The sequence below is a fragment of the Lepidochelys olivacea genome, assembly GCF_965140295.1.
Source record: "Lepidochelys olivacea isolate rLepOli2 genome assembly, chromosome: 3".
Classification (NCBI taxonomy): Eukaryota; Metazoa; Chordata; order Testudines; family Cheloniidae; genus Lepidochelys; species Lepidochelys olivacea.
In genome coordinates this window covers 41154247-41171467 of record NC_140413.1, presented here as the reverse complement: position 1 = coordinate 41171467, position 17221 = coordinate 41154247, and the positions used below count along the sequence as shown (strand labels likewise).

Genomic DNA, 17221 nt, shown 5'->3' with positions numbered 1-17221 from the left:
GAGGGCAACAAAAATGATTAGGGAACTAGAACACATGACTTATGAGTAGAGGCTGAGGGAACTGGGGATGTTTAGTCTGTGGAAGAGAAGAATGAGGGGGGATTTGATAGCTGCTTTCAACTACCTGAAAGGGGGTTCCAAAGAGGATGGATGTAGACTGTTCCCTGTGCTAGCAGATGACAGAACGAGAAGTAATGGTTTCAAGTTGCAGTGGGGGAGGTTTAGGTTGGATATTAGGAAAAACTTTTTCACTAGGAGGGTGGTGAAACACTGGAATGCGTTACCTAGGGCGGTGGTGGAATCTCCTTCCTTAGAAGTTTTTAAGGTCAGGCTTGACAAAGCCCTGGCTGGGATGATTTAGTTGGGGATTGGTCCTGCTTTGAGCAGGGGGTTGGACTAGATGACCTCCTGAGGTCCCTTCCAACCCTGATATTCTATGATTCTATCTTTCCTGCACAGTGGGATAGGTTGCTCTTGTGCCCTTAATAAGGTCTCTTTAAAAAACTGCCAACTGTCTTCAGTTGTTTCAATGTGTGGCCTCAACTCACCTCCACAGGAGGCATTAGTGCAGGACACATTCTGAGGTGGGTCATAGGTAAACTGGGGAGTGGTTAGGGCATTTATAAGGGCTATTGCAACAGGGGTGCAAATTAAACTGGCCTAATTGCACTGGGTGCCTAACTAGTCCCCCAAATCAACTGCTCTCAATACCTGTGTTGGCCTTAGTTCTAGTTCAGAGGTGAATCTGGGCCTAAGGGACCAATCCCACACTTGGAAAATTAAAGGGTCTTCTTACCATGTGTTAAAAAATCTTATGACTAACAGAACCCCCGAGTTTACTCATCCTGAGCTTTAGAAATTCTAGATCTGTGTTTAATATCTCACTATCGGAAGGTATTCTATGCATGGAAATATACATAGTCTTCCAGCATGTAGTACTTTTTGTACCACTCTAAGCCTCATATCTAGGCCAGGGATCATGACTTCTTATGTGTTTGCTCAGTGTCTAGCACAGTAGTGTTCTGATCCCAATTGGGTCCTATAGGTCCCGCTGCAATACAAACAATAAGTAACAATACATAATGAACAATAAAAAAAAAGGAAATTTACCAGTATGAAATGCTACAATGTGTCCATTTTTTCTTGCCTTATGAACATAGGGCATCATGTCATTTTGTTATAAATGTACTAAACCAGTAATACTCAGACTGCGGCTCACGAGCTGCCAGTGGCTCTTTGCAGCACACGATATTAAAACACTGTGTGATTTAATTATTGATCAGTCTAAGTTATTAACCCTTCAGGATGCTTCTACTATGTTATTAACCAATTGCAGTTGATAAAATAATAAATATATGAATTCATACTACTGTCACTCTTTTGGGTAATGTTGATCACTAATTTGGCTCTCAAACCACTGAGGTCTGAGTAACACTATATTAAACAAACAAAAAATATACAGGAAAAGTCAATTTTTTTTAAAAAGACATAAATGGGAAATACTATATATATAATTCCTTAATGTACAAACCTAAATTAAACTAATAATTTGCTTCTGACACAGCACTTCAATTACATTCCCAACAGCCATAAATGTCTTACTGATCAGGGGATTGGGGAGGTCTGTTATTTTTGTAATTCTTTAATGTTCGAGACACGGCTGGGTCATTTGCTTTGTTTGGATTTTTCTTTCTGCTGACTTTGCAGCATTGTGCTTTTCCAAAATGCTCTTCACTTTCCTTTGGCTGAACCCACAGGTGGTAAAAACAACAACGTGCCTAATGTGTATGCAACTTTTAAGAAAAATTAGTGCCAGAGCAGCTTAACAGTTTATTGTTCTTGCCCACTGCACTCCCCAGCTGCAGGGAGTGTCTTCTGAAGACACTGGGCCAGATCCAAAGCTGCAGTAAATTGGCATCACTCCATTGACTTCAGGGGAGTTATGCTGATTTACACCAGCTGAGGGTCTGGCCCATGACATCTTGCGCAAGGATGGGAAAAAAAATCACATTTGTTGACCTCAGAACAGCAACACACGGTGAAGTCAGAGGCAGTCTGGTGGCCAAATTCAAGGGTGTCTGAGAAACCTGCAGGCTGTCAGCTCTGTTCTCAACAGGAGATGGGACTGTATTCAACAGCAACTATATAAGTGAGATTTAACAAAATATGAGCCTAGTCCATCTGGGCAACACAACTGCAGAAGTGGGGAAAAAACATCATAAACACTATATTGAAATCGATGTTGTTTACATTACAGTGAAAGTTTACCACATACTAAGAAGACAGTCGTAGGCTGGGCTGAGGTGGAAAATTGAGTCTTCCATGAAAATGCTAATATTTACAGGGTCTGATCCTGTGAGTACTTGGGCCCAGATCCTCAAAGGTATTTAAGCACCTAGAGTTAGATACAAAACACCTTTGAGGAGCTGGGCCTTGATGAGGATTATTCCCACTGACTTTAATGGGAATTCCATATGCTGGATATAAATGGTCAAGAAAAGGGTATTTTGTCTATATTACCTTTATTTTTCTTTAAAAATTATTTTAATCCCTGTTTAGATTATGATTTACTGCTACTTATTTAACTGCTGGCCTGATTAAAAAAATACACTCAATTTTCATGCAAGGGGCCAGATTGACAGTACCAAAGACCCATGAATATATAGATTTAAAGGTCAGAAGAGACCACTGTGATCATCTAATCTGATCCCTGCATGACACAGGCCATAGAATTTCACTCCGTACTTCCTATATCAAGCCAGTCACTCCTGGATGAACTAACCGAAAAAGTTCTCTCTTTATCTAGTGGTGTACAGGCCATCTCTCTTGATTCCTAGCTGAACTAATGAACTTTCTGTCAAGTCTAGTCCAGGGGTTATCAAGAGGCAGCATTGTCTAGTGGCTAAAGTACTAGACAGTGACTCAGGAAACATGGGTTCTATTCCTGGCTCTGGCCTGCCTGGTGACCTTGGGCTTCCCCTCTTTCTGCCTCAGTTTCCCCAGCTGTAAAAATGGAGATAATGACACTGACCTCCATTGTAAAGCACTTTGACATCTACTGATGAAGTGCCATGTAAGAGCTAACTGCTGTTAAGATTCATCATCATGGCGATCTTGTATTCAATATATTTTCAAGGGATCGAATGTCAATCAGAGCTACCCTGGAATTGTCCCTGGTTTGGACCCAAACACACATCAAACTTATACATAGACTGTGGGTACATAGCAGTCACTCCCCTTTCCCACTCGATCACTTCCTTAAAGCAGTGGAAGTTATGGCTTTCAGACAGTCCCCTCTGAGAGGTAGTCTGACTTTGGTAGAATATCCCAAATGACTTGTGTATCTAGTGAGTTTCCATAACACCCTAGTGAAGAATTCACCGTGGAATTAAAGCAGTGGTTCTTAGCCAGGGAGACACATACCCCTGGGGGTACACAGAAGTCTTCCAGGGGGTACATGAACTCATCTAGATATTTGCCTAGTTTTACAACAGGCTACATAAAAAGCACTAGCGAAGTTGGCACAAACTAAAATTTCATACAGACGACTTGTTTTATATTGTTCTATTTACTATACGCTGAAATTAAGTAGAATATTTATATTCCAATTGATTTATTTTACAACTATATGGTAAAAATGAGAAAGTCTGCCATTTTTCAGTAATACTGTGCTGGGACACTTTTGTATCTGATTTTGTAAGCAAGTTGTTTTTAAGTGAGGTGAAACTTGGGGGTAGCAAGACACATCAGACTCCTAAAAGGGGTACAGTAGTCTGTAAAGGTTGAGAGCCACTGGATCAAAGTGTGAACATTCTGGTATGTTTGAAACAAATTGTGACTTTGAGTGATTGAGAGCTATTGTTGAAAATAGTTATACTGCTTCATGCTATCTTAATGCCAAAGAGTTGGTCCTCAGTTTTTAGTATCCTCCCTATTAATAATACAGATCACAAAAAGAGGAATAGTTTAGCTCCAATGGTTAATCCTTGTTGTTCCATTGTGTGTGTGTGGGGGGGGGGCACAGTGGGAGGAAGACAACTCTCAAGGTAATTTATTGAGCAACTTCGTTTCAGACCTTCGCTAGAATTGCTTGTCTGAGAAGGCTGATATCCTGAATGGTTCAAGAGCCCATCAGGTTCCAGAAGTTTTACCTATTTCATGGATACAAATGCAAAGTCCAGCAGTCAGCTAGATGATTGGATTTGAGACACTCCCTGGAGGATTTGGTGACCAGAAACCAATAAACAGATTAAACTAATCTGAAAATACATAGCTTTGTATTTTTAAAATAATATTTATAATGTCCTTTGTGGCTAATTACCATGTGTGAGTCAACATAACAGAATAGAAATTGCTTGTATAAAATATGTGTGTATATATGAGGGGAAGTTGCATGTTTCTTTGTGAAAGGCTTGACAGGTGCTGTCCCTTTGCCTAAAACTACTAGCTTGTGGAATGTCACACCGCAAAAACTAACACACAACTGTCCTTTTGTTTCTCGCAGAGGCAAAATTTGTAACTCTACAGCAGTTTTTTGCTGTTTGTGCAGTATTGATTATGTGCTTTGTACTGATGGACAGTAGATATATGTTATAAACTTAATTGTGATCATTAGCGTCTGATAATTTAGAATATATAATGTATAACGTTATGTGTATGTTGCATAAGATATTTGGACAACACTTTTCGACAATAATTGTTTGGTTATTTCCATATTATACTGGCCCCATCCTGTAGTCCTTACAAAGGCAAAATTAGCCATAATATCCAAGGACCATTCCTGAGAAAGAACTGCAGGATCATCCATTATGTCTACAAAAAAATTACTAAGGATCCAATCCTGCAAAGATAAACACATGTATAACTTTGCACACATGCATAGTCCTATTAATTTCAATAGGACTGAACTACTCACACATGTAAAGTTACACATTTGCTTATGCCTTTGCAGGATTGGGGCATAAAAAGTCCATTTTGAATTGGTCATTCACAATGAGACATCTGGTACATACGAAAATGCTTAATTGTAATCCCATTTATGGGAAAGAGAGCTTTATGTACATGTGACACAACTAGGCCAACAGTGAAACTTTGCCTCTTGCTATTGTCTCTTTAAATTAAGCACTAGAACCAAATTCTGCTTTCAGATATGCATCTGTCAATGGGAATTGTGCAAGGGCACAAGTTGCCTTATATGTAGCAGATTTTCTTCAATTTAAGTTATTAAAAACATTTGTACATCTTTTTCATGCACCTTAAAGTGACAGAAAGCAGGATTTACATTTCTAATGTTGGCCTCTTGTGCCAAGCTAAATGCTGGTCTTGTCATTGCACTATTTGTAAGTCATTTTTGAACTGGGATTTTGATTTTCTGTTTCTAACTATCAGATCCCAGGAAAAAAGGCACGGTGGACTGTGAAAATAATTATTTTTCAAAAAAGAGAACTAGGGATGTTTGTTCTCTGACAAGAACAAATTGTGAGAAAATTTGATGCAGGGAACCCTAAACATGGGTGTTGATGGCACTATTTAAAAAAAAAAAAAGACATAGAAACTGTGATGTTCCAATATGGCTAATCAGACTAAATAAAATGAAAAATTAGCTGATATTTTTAAATGAAAATTTCCATGGATCTAGGTATATAAATTTCTGTTCATTGAAAAGAAATAGCTTCCTTGACTGCACTGCTGCAGAATCTCCATAGGCATAAATGGCATCAGTTTCTGATTCAATATCATAAGAAAAAATTTGCTTGATGGTGCTCTACATGAAAAAAAAAAAAAAGCTACTGACTTCTATGGGAGTAGACTGGCCCCAGTCTTGGCCTCTTACCCAAATTCTTAGGAGCCAGCTACCACTAATGAAATGCCCTATTGCAAAAGACAAGCCTGGGACCTTAAATTCATAACTTTTGTTAGACACTAAATATCATGGATTCAATAAAGACACTGGACTTAAGGCTCATTACAATGATCTATAACCCACTAACCCTCTTCTGTCCTCTGACTGCAGAAGTGTTATCTGCCCACTTCACCTTGAATGGTCTCTTACATGTTAACTCTTTATGCTAAACAATCTGTTCCCCCTTGGATTTAGCTGAGATGCTCTCAGTACCTTTCCCAGACCTGAAGTAGAGCTCTGTGTAAGTCTGAAATCTTGTCTCTCTCACCAACAGAAGTTGGCCCAACAAAAGATTAACTCACCCACCTTGTTTCTGAATGCAACAGGACCATTTAGAATGTTAGATACTCTACTGAGCATGCTCAGCAGCTTTCATAGATTTGGGTTCTCTACTTTAACTGGATCCCTCTCTCTGTAAACCGAGGACAGTTCTAAACACTATAATCTTACCTTATTATAGGGATTGTTAAAGGCTTTCATTAAATATGCCTGCCAAATACTTGGGACCTAATGTTTATGCAAGTTTTAAATCTATCTACATTAAAAGCTTAAAAGGTTTTGGGTTGTAGAAAAAATGGCTATTTTTATTTGAAGAACAGGAGTCCTTGTGGCATCTTAGAGACTAACACATTTATTTGAGCATAAGCTTTCGTTAGTCTCTAAGGTGCCACAAGGACTCCTGTTCTTTTTGCGGAGACAGACTAACACGGCTGCTGCTCTGAAACCTATTTTTATTTGGTTTTTGTTGTTGTTTTTATATGGGAAAGTCATGTGAATAATAAACTTGCAGAAGAAAAGGGTTTGTTAAAGGAACCCATCTTTTCACAATGCCAAGACCCAGTTCCACCACCCGTACCCATTAACTCACGAGTGTAACCATTGCCTTCAGTAGCACTATTCACAGTAGGAACATTTACTTACATCAGAGAGGGCTGGCAAGATGGGGTTCCAATACCTTTTTTCTTATGAGGGCTTCCTATCATAGGACACCATTAGTATTGGACAGCTGGAGGGCCCCATTGACATGCATTAGGATTTCCTAATTAAAGAATGAATAAATGCTATCTGAGAAGGCAAGGGAAGAATTGGAAGAATTTTACTGGCAGGAAGAGGGATATATTGGCCACCTAAACCATGGAATAAATATGTCTTAATAAATGCCAATGAAGATTTTCTTACAGTAAATATTTCATTTATTTCTTTTGGGACATTGTCAATTTGTGAAATAGCAAGAGTCCTTTAGCTTTGTAGACAGATGAGACAGAGAAAAGGATATATACATTGATCTGTATTCCTGCCTTTGCATGCCACTGTGGAAAAGCCCTACTGAATTAAGTTACAATCATAACCTTTCTGTAGTTTTAAAGACTCCTAATATTAGTTTAATTTATAATTTAAATAAAGTGTATTGCTTTTTGTTCTGTTCTATATGTTTTTAAGAGTAAAATTTAGAAAACCCAATTGGTTTCAACTCTATTAAATTCTGTAGAATTCTTCCTGAGGCGTTACCTGCCATGATGTTAAGTAACATGTGTACGCATACCGAAGGCTTGTACCATTCATGTGATTTTCAGTAGGTTGGGCAACTGTTCAGTAAAAATGAATGAGGGAATCTACTATTATGCTGCTGTTAAACAGGCTTAAACATGACCGTAAAGGTGCTGAGTCATTCAGATTTCTAATAGGTCAGCAGGAGTAAAGGCAAAAAGGAAAAGGGGGGGCGGGGGGAAGGGTCGGATCTTAATGTGGCTTACTACGGGAGAGCCGGAGAAGAGACAAGAAAATATGCCTCTCCATATGGGAGCATGCTCAGTGCTGCTGCGGCCGTGCTATACAGGGTAGGCAGTGAACTGGATTAATCAGGATTGACAGAAGAGAAAAGCATGATTAAAACGGACAGAGTTCCAAATCTCCATTAATAAACACACTTAGCTTGTTGTCGGGTGCTTTAAAAAAAAAACAAATTTAGGAACAAAGTCACAAGGTTGTCTATCAATTAACTGTTGCGTTGTGATGGATTTTTTTTTAAATAAAAAGTCTCAGAGGATCCTGCACAGCAGACATAGAGGACATGCCTTTAATTCCCACTCCGTGAACAGTTTGCTCCTACCTGAGATCCTTAGAGCAAGTGCCCCATCAACACTTCGCGGGGAATTAAGTTCTCCATCCAGCCTCAAGAAATCCGCTGGACTGGGGGGGGGGGGGGGCAGAGAACCAGGGCCGCCGAGAAGCTGCCAAACCCAGCCCCAGGGGGCTGCATTTCCGTTCCTGAGGACAACCAGTAGGTTTGACTCGCCAGCAAGGGCCGCTTGGGCTCTCCACCTGAACGGGGCAGCTGCCGTGGCCTGGGGATGGGACGCCTTTGCGTGGCGGGGCTGTGCAACACAGGGCTAGCCAAGCGCTTACCTCCGGGCAGCGGGGAGAGTGTCACGTTAGCGCCTCGGCTCTCCGGGAAGGTTGGTTCCGCGTGTCCAGTGCCTTGGCGGGGGTGGGGAACTGGGGGGGGGGGGCTGCCTCGACCCGGTCCCAGCTGCAGCAGCGGATCTGGTCAGGTTCAGCGGCGGGACAAGGCGCTTCCTGCGGCCCTGCGCCAGTCAGTCCCAACCGCACCTCCACCTCGCCTCGCTTCAGTGAGCCAGACAACGGCGCGGGCCGGCCGAGTGCCAGGCCGTGGCAGGAGGCATCCCTGCGCCCTCCCTGCGGTGTCCTGCTCCGGCCGCGGCGGGGGGCGGGGGGGTGTCGAATTTGCAAGCGCCCGGGGGATAGACACGGCAGCCGGCTCTCCGCTGCGCTCCCCGCGCTCTGGAGCTAGCCGCCGGCAGGGCCGGGAGCGGATCGGTGGGTGAGGTGCCGCTGCCGCTCCGGCCCCGTGTGCACGCACCGCGGATCTGCACGTCTCCGCCCGGCTGGGGCTGCCTGTGCGCGCGCGGCTCTGCCCGAGTGCGGGAGTGTGTGTGTGGCGTGTGTGGTGTGTGTGTGTGTGTGGTGTGCGCGCGCGGGGCGGGAGCGCCGGGGTGCGGGGCGCGCCGTGCAAATGGCTACACGGCCACCCGCCGACGTGGTCGCCCCGTTCGCGGGAGGGTCAGAGGTTTGGATTCAAAAGGGGCTGGGGAGTCCTTTGTGTGAGCCCACCTACACGCCCCGTGCACACACAAAGAGCGGCGCTCGGGGCCCCGCGCTGCAGCCCTCCGCTTCGGCCTCTTTATCTTCTTGATGCGCCTTTGTTCGGCTGCCCGGCTGGACAGGTCTGCTTTCCTAGGGGAGCGATTAGGCGTTTGCTTACATTTCCAGTGTCCCCTCCCGCTAAATCATGGCTCATTCATCTTCAGTGGCCTATAACCCCGGCATTGTGGCTAATCTGCACTTAACATCTAATGGTTACAAGTGACCCCCGCCCTGCACCTATTTGTTCTCATTAGTGGTCAGAAAACAAACGAACCTGTTGCTGCAGAGTGGAGGGATTCAAGTGTCAACCGCTCTTTCGGTATGTAACCTTAATGGGGGCTGAGCATCAGATCAGGCCGGCAAAGTGCAGCTGCAATGCAGTGGCTTGTCAGCAGCAGCTGGACACCCTCGTGGTCCAGTGGTAGGGTTCCCATGCATTTCTCAAACGACTGTATTATCCTCAGTTTCCTCCTGGTGCCAGGATGCTGACCCTGGAAGTGTTGAGGGACCTTCCTTCATGGCCAAGTTGTGCTTCCAGCTGCATTCATCCAAAAGACAGCTTCAGTCAACCTAACTGTTAGCATCTACACTAACGCAGCATCTAGGCAGCTCCCACCGATGTCACTTGCCCACTACACTGGCTTAACTCCACCTCTGTGAGAGGAGTAGTGCTTAGGTCGATGTAGTTAGTTAGCTCAACACAGTGTGATGGTAGACTGTGTTGCTAAGCCCTGGTCTACACTAGGACTTTAGGTCAAATTTAGCAGCATTAAATCGATGTAAACTTGCACCCGTCCACACGATGAAGCCCTTTTTTTCAACTTAAAGGGCTCTTAAAATCGATTTCCTTACTCCACCCCGGACAAGTGGATTAGCGCTTAAATCGGCCTTGCCGGGTCGAATTTGGGGTACTGTGGACACAATTTGGTGGTGTTGGCCTCCGGGAGCTATCCCAGAGTGCTCCATTGTGACCGCTCTGGACAGTACTCTCAATTCAGATGCACTGGCCAGGTAGACAGGAAAAGAACTGCGAACTTCTGAATCTCATTTCCGGAGACTGCAGGAACTGTGGGATAGCTACCCACAGTACAACACTCCGGAAGTCGACTCCTGCCTCGGTACTATGGAAGCACTCCGCCGAGTTAATGCACTTAGAGCATTTTCTGTGGGGACACACACACTCGAATATATAAAAACGATTTCTAAAAAAACGCCTTCTATAAATTCAACCTAATTTCGTAGTGTAGACATACCCTTACATTGAGTGTTGCTACCTTTCAGAAGTTGTCCCACAATGCCCCACCCTGACAGTGCTCCTAGTGGGGGTGCACACCGTCAACACAAGGAGCATAGCGTGGACTTGCAAAAGCAATTTCATTACGGTGGTGGCTGTACATTGACATAATTTAGGCTGACTTAATTTTGTAGTGTAGACTTGCTCTTACAGGAGTTGTATGGATCCTCCAGTATTCATACAAATACACTGTTATGGATCCTCAAATTTCCCCAACTATATTACCCTGAAGTGTAAAAAATAAAATTTTATACAGGCAACCTGTCCTGCGAACTTCCCTTAAAACTTTAGATTAGATATTCAGTACACAAATACTTGCAAAACTTCTTCTGAAAGACATGTAAGTGATCTCCCATTTATCTGAAAGTGACCTAGTCAAAGAGAAGGTAAGTTGGGGTGATGAGAGAATTAACAAAGGTCCTAATACATTTACATAGCTTCTAGCACAAGTGGATGATGCAGTCTATGAAAGATGATGTTTGAGATTACATGACACAACAGATAATTTTGTGAATAAAATACAGGATTTAGCTCTCTGAATATATCAATGGGGAGAGAAAATGGCTTCCTGAAACCAAAATGCAAAATGGATTCTCCACATGCCCCTGTTTAGTCACCTCCATTTTTCATTTATTTTAATGTCAACATTTATATAACATATCCTGACCTGTATGTTATATAAAAATAGGAGGAAACACCCTTTGGGTGCATTGGTGGTGTCTACGAGCCCAAGGTGTCTACAGCATTGGAGAAATGTCTTAAATTTGTGCCAGATGGTGTCCCTAGATCTACCCACTCCCAGGCTGGTAGGGAGGACAGCCACTTCTGTGGTACCATTCCCCCCTTTCTACAAAAAACAAATACGAAAGACTTCAACCCAGATCTTTTAGGCTACTCCGACTTACGCCAGCTGAGAATGTATTTACTTAAGAGTTTGGCAAAAGCCTGGTGTTTTTGATTTTGCTCTGATTTGGATCTCGGTCCAATTTTATCCAAGTCTCCAAAGTTGAAACTAGTAATCAGGGCTTCAGATCTGGCTCATCTCTAACTTTTTCCTGTTTCCTACTAAAATCCAATTAGACATCCAATTAGACATTGAGGCTCAGCCTCCTCCCAATGAAGTCAGTGTTACTTACATAGATGGCACCCTACTGCAAGGGCTAACATGACTCCTATCAAGACAGTGCACAGTGCTACACACATGACTACAATGATTTTGTTTTCAGAAACCTGCTGATCCATGAATGATGTCTAGATATTTTAGAATAATACCAATATCATCATGTATCCTGCTGGCTTTCTCTCTTATTAGAATCATAGAATCATAGAATATCAGGGTTGGAAGGGACCCCAGAAGGTCATCTAGTCCAACCCCCTGCTCAAAGCAGGACCAATTCCCAATTAAATCATCCCAGCCAGGGCTTTGTCAAGCCTGACCTTAAAAACCTCTAAGGAAGGAGATTCTGCCACCTCCCTAGGTAACGCATTCCAGTGTTTCACCACCCTCTTAGTGAAAAAGTTTTTCTTAATATCCAATCTAAACCTCCCCCACTGCAACTTGAGACCATTACTCCTCGTTCTGTCATCTGCTACCATTGAGAACAGTCTAGAGCCATCCTCTTTGGAACCCCCTTTCAGGTAGTTGAAAGCAGCTATCAAATCCCCCCTCATTCTTCTCTTCTGCAGGCTAAACAATCCCAGCTCCCTCAGCCTCTCCTCATAACTCATGTGTTCCAGACCCCTAATCATTTTTGTTGCCCTTCGCTGGACTCTCTCCAATTTATCCACATCCTTCTTGAAGTGTGGGGCCCAAAACTGGACACAGTACTCCAGATGAGGCCTCACCAATGTCGAATAGAGGGGAACGATCACGTCCCTCGATCTGCTCGCTATGCCCCTACTTATAATCCCAAAATGCCATTGGCCTTCTTGGCAACAAGGGCACACTGCTGACTCATATCCAGCTTCTCGTCCACTGTCACCCCTAGGTCCTTTTCCGCAGAACTGCTGCCTAGCCATTCGGTCCCTAGTCTGTAGCTGTGCATTGGGTTCTTCCGTCCTAAGTGCAGGACCCTGCACTTATCCTTATTGAACCTCATCAGATTCCTTTTGGCCCAATCTTCCAATTGGTCTAGGTCCTTCTGTATCCTATCCCTCCCCTCCAGCGTATCTACCACTCCTCCCAGTTTAGTAGCATCCGCAAATTTGCTGAGAGTGCAATCCACACCATCCTCCAGATCATTTATGAAGATATTGAATAAAACCGGCCCCAGGACCGACCCTTGGGGCACTCCACTTGATACCGGCTGCCAACTAGACATGGAGCCATTGATCACCACCCGTTGAGCCCGACAATCTAGCCAGCTTTCTACCCACCTTATAGTGCATTCATCCAGCCCATACTTCCTTAACTTGCTGACAAGAATACTATGGGAGACCGTGTCAAAAGCTTTGCTAAAGTCAAGAAACAATACATCCACTGCTTTCCCTTCATCCACAGAACCAGTAATCTCATCATAAAAGGCGATTAGATTAGTCAGGCATGACCTTCCCTTGGTGAATCCATGCTGGCTGTTCCTGATCACTTTCCTCTCATGCAAGTGCTTCAGGATTGATTCTTTGAGGACCTGCTCCACGATTTTTCCAGGGACTGAGGTGAGGCTGACTGGCCTGTAGTTCCCAGGATCTTCCTTCTTCCCTTTTTACTTTTGTTTCTCACCCACTCAGCTCCAAAAGCGACTACCCTGGTTTGTCTGTTTCTTCCACAACTGCCTATGATGCTGTTCCTTTCCCCTGGAAGGCCCTTCAGGAGCTGATTTTCAAAGCTACTATATTCCCCTCTCTTAAATCCCTCCTGGAGACTCACTTCCTCCATTCTATCTATTGATATAATTTTTTAGCTCCATCGTGCTGTATCATGGTGGCTTAGTAGCAATATCCTCTTAGTCATGTTGCCCCATCTTCCCTACCTCTCCACTACCCACTGTCTTTTACAACCTTTATTGTGTCATGTCTGATATTAGGCCGTAGTCCAGAAAAGCACTTACATGTATGTATGACTTTAAGCCCTTGAAATCAATGGCACTGCTCCTGTTCGTGTTTAAAGTTATGCATGTACTTAAGTGCTTTGCTGGACTGGAACATTACTTGTAGGCAGGGATCTTACCATTCATCTGTACTAGGAGACACCAAGCACACTTTTCAATGCCACTAAAATAAATAATAATATGCCATGGAAAGTCCCCTGCAATAATTTAATATAATAGGATGTGGAGATGGTTAGAGTTTTGAGCCAAATTCTTCATGTTCTGGTTTTTGTCTAATCCAGATCCTTTACATTATTTAAGTGTTGCAATTTATTCCCAGCTCACTGAAAGATGCTTCCATATAACATAAACAGATGCATAAAAGCCTGCCAAAAATAATTCTTGTCACTTGACGTCATGAACTAATCTCCTTCCTGATATTGTTCAGTGGTGTATATCTCACGTTCAGACTGAAACCCAATAACTAATGCAAAAACTCAGACACTCGGGAGTTATTTTCTTTTTTATAAACCTTACCCCACTTTTCATATATGGTGTGTTGACTTCCCTCAATATATATGTTTGACTCCCCTTCCCACTAAGAGTTATGTGACTGTACCAACCAGATCACATATGATCCATCTGGCTCATGCTTGTCACATACATGATGATTTTTAAGCAATGCTGTGTTCACTGAGCTTCTCTTCACGTACAACAGTTACACCATGTTCCAGTGTGTCACTGTGCACATAGGTCTTAGCTACGATTCTCACAGACTTAAGAGGTGCATAGATTTTATGCTGCCCCTCTGTACAGGGGAGAATGTCACCCTATGTAAATTTGGTAACAGGTCCCAGTTCTGCCTTGTGGAAGGTTACCTCAGAGGGAAAGGCTGACCCACTAACCAACCTTTTCTTTTCAATAGAACTGCGGGTGATGTTGGAGACCTTGGGCACCAGTGGATGGGCACACTTCCAGGATCAGCATCCTTGCACCAGAAGGAAACCGAGGATAATACAGTAGATTGATAAATGTATTGGAAGCCTACCAATGAGGCCATGAGGGTTTCCAGCTGCTGCATTGCAGCTGCACTTTTCCAACATGATATTAGCACCGATTAAGGTTATTTGCCCAAACAGCGGTTGATATTTCAGTCATTCCACCCTGCAGCAATACGTTTGTTTGTTTCTTTATTTTTGACCACTACACTGCATATAAGGGTTGCCAAGTATCACACAGTTCATATGACACACATGCATGTAATAGCTCTGTCATGTCATCATGTAGCCCAGCTGGGGTAGGTCAAGCATTCAGTGGGGCTGCAGGAATGACTTGAAACTGCTGGCCACCTGGAACTACTTTGGGGACTGCTGGATCTGCATAGGGAAGAAGCAATCAGACAGCAGCCATAAAGGCAAGCAGAAGAGGAGGCAGCAGTGGTGATAGAGACAGTCGGTTAGGAGCCAAGTACTAGCTTTTGTCTCCCGCAGAAGTCCCCCACCCTGCTTCCCTCCAGACACCCAGTACCCGCACACTCTAGCACCTATTGATCCCAGCCATAGGCACTGACTCCGTGGGTGCTCTGGAGCTGGAACACCCACAGAAAAAGAATAGTGGATGCTCAGCACTCACCAGTGGGCCCCACCAATCTGCTCCTACCCTCTCCCCCAGCACCTCCTGCCCGCCACTGATCAGCTGTTCAGCAGCAGGCAGGAAGCGCTGGGGGAGGGGAAGAGCGGGGGCAGGAAGAGGCAGAGGAGGGCGGTGTGCACTCGGGGGAGGGGGCAGAATGGGATGGGAAGAGGTGGGGCAGGGGCAGAGTGGGTGCAGGAAGAGGAGGGTGAGGGCAGAGCAGGGATGGGTAGAGGTGGGGCAGGGGTGGGTCTTGGGGGAAGCGGTGGGGTGGGGGCCGGGCCTGGGGTGAAGTGGGGGTCCAGCACCCCCGGGGAAATCAGAAAGTTGGTGCCTGTGGTCCCAGACACACTACCAAGCACTCACTCATCTATCCTGACACCCTCCAGCATGCATCCAGGCTCCATAGCTGCCAAGTTTCATACAGTTTCATGCCTATGTCTACTGCTGCTTGTATTGACCATAAGCTGATATTTATGCTCATGTCACACATGGAGCAGTGCAAAATTTGGTGCCTGTGCATGAGGATCATATGCAGGTGAAACAAGTAACTTTGGGCCCAGTTCTGCAAGGTACTTGGTGAGTAACTTGGAATCTTAAACTCCCACATAGCATCTCCCAGAGGTACCCAGTCCCAGATGCTCATAAGTATTTACGCAACCTAACTCCTGTTGACATTACTGCGAGTTACATACCTAAATATTTGTGAGGATCTGGGCCTCTGTACATAGCCAGATCAAGCCCTGAAAAATAAATGAATGAATACAATGGGCTCAGAAAACCCTTAGTATCAGAACATGTCCCTAGTATAAAGACACATTTCAGGTGAGAAATGGAAGAAAATGTATCCGCCTTGTGGTGCTTTCTCAGGGCATCCGGAACTGTAAGTCACCTTGTTAACCCCTTGGCCTCAGGGAGAGAGAGGTTTGCTGCTGCTAAACGGTGTGTCGGAGAGACAGTGCTCACGCCAGCCTGTTAGCTCAGCTGAGGATGCATGTTTTAATATATTGCACTGCGAGGAATTCATAGTAAACCCAAGAATGAGTTTATTAATAAAGAACAGAGATTCAAGTGATACGAAGCAAGGATAATAGAAACAGAAATAAAATAAAAGTACAACACATATCCTAGTGACTAAAACTTAACAGGCTACAATCCTTGTCTAAGGCAGTTTCTCATCAAAAGCCTCCACTCAGCCTCATAAGTCCCCTGTGCCAGGATCCATCTTAATAGGTATTATCTCCTCTATTTGTGAGGTGAAATGTGTTTCCTGGGAGATACAAGCTCTATAACACCTATGTAACAAACGGGCAAGAGAATTCATACAAAGCTGCTGCTAAGCACAATTGTTAGCTGGTGTATCTAAATATTAGACATTTACCCCTTATCAGACAGACTTACAGCAGTTGTAGGCTGCTCTTTGGTATTTCAGGTACCTAAATGTACAACCTACATTAACATATCAGCATTTTGACCCTCTTCATGCTTCATAATTCTGGAACTGACAGAGGTGAATCAAACACATTTTCCTTGTACATACATATAGGAGTAGGCGCAGGATAATGGTGACAAGATTTGACAATGCTGGCCTCTGAAGTGTCTGCTCCACTGCCAGGAGCCAAAGTGAAGTTAAAATAAACAATTCCTTCTTCTTTCTTTTCTTCTTCCAATTTGAAAGCTGTAGACCCTTGTCTGAAAAGCTCCAAGATGTTCTAACACAACACCATCCAGGGTTTGCCATGCTTTTTTCCATTACTGAGCATCACAAGTGTAATGTTGCCAGACACAAACAATCGGCTTGTTCTATTTCTGTTGCACAGCTAAATTAAAATCTTAAATCTCTTTGCAAAATTCATACATCTTCTAGATCATATAGGTAAGTGACGTGGTTATATTTTCAGAAGTCTACACTTCATACCCACCTCAGCTGATCTGCTTTTTAGCCTTCTGGTTTACTGAATTTCATGCAGCCATGTGACAGACCTAAATTAGCAGAATGAAAAGACAAGGGCAAGTGTTGTGTGTACAAGCTTTAGCATCTTGTGACAGATCTAGCTGCAGCAGATGGAGGGGAAATGTAGCTCAAGAAAGACTTTTTCCAATGTTGGGTTTCATATTTTTTGTGAAACCGAAACCATAGAATGCTAGAGACGTGGACATTAATATTGATTTAAGAAAAACATGCATGACATGAGACTGGAA

General features: G+C 43.7%; 1 protein-coding gene and 1 long non-coding RNA gene across 7 annotated transcripts in view; one reads left to right on the top strand and one right to left on the bottom strand.

Annotated features, from left to right (window-relative positions):
• Positions 1 to 9407, bottom strand: part of KBTBD11 (kelch repeat and BTB domain containing 11) — a 29488-nt gene extending 20081 nt beyond the window's left edge. For 2 of the 6 annotated variants that reach the window (XM_084622078.1, XM_084622080.1), the window contains exon 1: positions 8309 to 8979. The gene's annotated coding sequence lies outside the window, so the exon portion shown is untranslated. Of the gene's footprint in view, positions 1 to 6823; positions 6928 to 8012; positions 8097 to 8308; positions 8980 to 9341 lie in introns of those variants that run through there. The other 4 variants (XM_084622081.1, XM_084622082.1, XM_084622079.1 and 1 more) reach the window with 4 other exon arrangements.
• On the top strand, positions 8163 to 14560 carry LOC311517347. Its single transcript, XR_014710673.1, has 2 exons — positions 8163 to 8358; positions 14313 to 14560. It is a non-coding gene; the product is annotated as an uncharacterized lncRNA (long non-coding RNA).
• The last annotated feature ends 2661 nt before the right edge of the window (positions 14561 to 17221 follow it).